Source organism: Tupaia chinensis, unplaced genomic scaffold, assembly GCF_000334495.1.
Source record: "Tupaia chinensis unplaced genomic scaffold, TupChi_1.0 Scaffold000377_2, whole genome shotgun sequence".
Taxonomy (NCBI): Eukaryota; Metazoa; Chordata; class Mammalia; order Scandentia; family Tupaiidae; genus Tupaia; species Tupaia belangeri.
Window position 1 is genome coordinate 1,895,059 of NW_006159876.1, and position 2,384 is coordinate 1,897,442.

The 2,384-nt window shown below is 44.2% G+C and overlaps 1 protein-coding gene across 1 annotated transcript in view; it reads right to left on the bottom strand.

The window, feature by feature from the left end:
* The window catches only part of IQCH (IQ motif containing H), a 284,969-nt gene that overhangs the window by 255,212 nt on the left and 27,373 nt on the right, over positions 1-2,384 (bottom strand). The window lies entirely within an intron of this gene.

A 2,384-nucleotide genomic window follows, 5' to 3' on the forward strand; every position in this document is an offset into this window, starting at 1 on the left:
TCGCTGGGCATGTGTGTGTGTGCCCAAGATCCCAAGAGGAGAATGGAGGAGAAGGGATTGTGATGTGGCCATCCCCCCTGGGGATGATTTCTCGCTTTCTGTCTCTCTGTCTCTGTCTGTCTGGCGAGCACACGTGCCCTATGGCAAAAAACGCTCAAAAAAAAAAAAAAAAAGAAAAAGAAAAAGAAAGAGAAATTTCAGAGAAGCTTAATAAACAATTCTGAATGACGATTCTTAATTACAATTGAGCAAATCCTAATTGTTTACTAATTAAATTTTTTGGTGTACACTGGAATTCCAAAAACAGTTATCCACTTAGGGAAGAAGAGCTCCAAGAAGCCCCCGGGGTTTACCTAGTGTAAAAGACTGGAAGTGGGCAGTTACAGGTGCTGGCGCCCCAGCTGGATTTCACAGCTACTAATAGCACAAGCTCTTTCGTTGTTGTAGTTAGCTTGTGTAACAGCTGGCAAAACAGCACTGTTCGTCATTGCATTTACAATGCAAAATTAGGGCTATCTTTTGTGTCAGAGAATATGCATTTTTAAGCAGATGTCACTGATATTAGAAATAAAACAGCAATAGGGATCCAAGCCCTGGAGGAAGTCAGGCTGAGAAGCGGTCCATGCCCTTCCCTAAATGAAGCTCACCCACGCTCAAAATATTTAAAAGAACAGGAGGTTATACTCAGCACTTACGATTCCTTATCTTGGGAATGATTTGGCAGGATTCAAAACTCTTTGGAGAAAAGAAATTTCTGTCCATAGGTTTTTGTTTTGTTTTGTTTCTAGAACAATAATAGCAGCTATACATTCTACAGTTGTCCTAATTTCAGGTATTTTATTTCATTGTTCCTTTTTCTGTGTGTGTGTGTGTGTGTGTGTGTGTGTGTGTGTGTGTGTTTAGGGTTTTGCATAGGGTTCATGTACCTGGCCAGAGAGAGACAGAGAAAGAGAGAATGAAAGTGAGAAATCACCTCTGCAAAGGGGATGGCCATGTTGTAGTACCCTCTCCTCTAACTCTCCTCTCAGGACTGTGGGCATGCACACACATGCACCCTGCGTGATTTTCAAGGTGTCAGGTTTGGGACTTGAACCATGGTTGGCCATTTGGGAATCCAATGCCTTAACCACCATACCACCTGCTGGCCCCAATTTCATTGTTCTTGTAAGTCAGAAATCTCTACCCAACCACTGGTCTGCAGACCAACTATGGCCCTCCTAAGATTCTTGTCTCAAAAATAAAAATGTAAGTGAAATAACAACTTAATAGTAAGGAAGGTGAAAAGTTTAAGGAAGCTCTTCTTATCACAGCATTTTGTTTTGTTTCTAACAGAGCGTTTATTACTACCTGGTATAGTCTTACTGATGGTCTGTCTCCCCCTCACTAGAATGTAGGATCTGTGAGACAATGACAGTCTTACTGGTGGTCTGTCTCCCCTCACTAGAATGTAAGATTTGTGGGACAATGGGGGGTAGCTGGTCCTGTTCATCCAGCATGCCTCTACCCGCCTCTGGCACACCAATCACTCTTTACAAAGTGGCTGCATGGCCCCAATGTACCAAGTGCAATGCAGGGAGGAGAGACCTGCTCTGGGAGTGTCGAGGGGCCTGGACTGCTATTTTATGTGGGATCAAGCACACTCTTAGAGCTCACTGGATTCATTTACTCATTCAAATAACATTTATTGAGAGACCCTGGCATAACAGTCCCAGGTCCGGGACTCAAACCACTGTTGGCCCTCTGGGATTGCAGCACCTTAACTACCAGGCCGTCTGCTGGCCCCTGAGCAACTTATTTAACATCTCAGTACCTTGGTTTCCTCACAATAATCAGGGAGAGAATCAGGGAGTACTGTGCACGGAATGTTGTGTTTCCTTAAACTCCTATGTTGAAATCTTAAGTGCCAGGGTGATGGTATTAGGAGACGGGCTTTGGGAAGTGATTAGTGAGGGTGGAGCCTCATGAGTGGGATTAGTGCCTTTATATAAAGGCCCAGGAGAGCTTGCAGCTCTCTTGCTCTGCCCCCCACTGTGTGAAGATGCAAGAAGGCTGTCTGCAAATCAAGATGCTGGATCTGCCAGGAGCCTCCAGAATGGTGACTTCTGCCGTGGAAGCCCCCAGGCGACGGTACTGTGCAATAGCAGCCCAAACCGACTAAGACAGGGAGGGAACATAAATCAAATGGAGCAGCGTCCAGTGGTGGTAAAGTCAGAAACCTTTTATGCTCCATTTCCTGTCGCCTACAGATGTTCTTCTTAGGGCTCTGATAAAAAATGTGAGGGTATTCTGTGTGTGTGTGTATATATATATATATATATATATATACACACACACACACCATATTTTCTTTATCTGTTCATCTGATGTGGGATATCTCGGTTGTT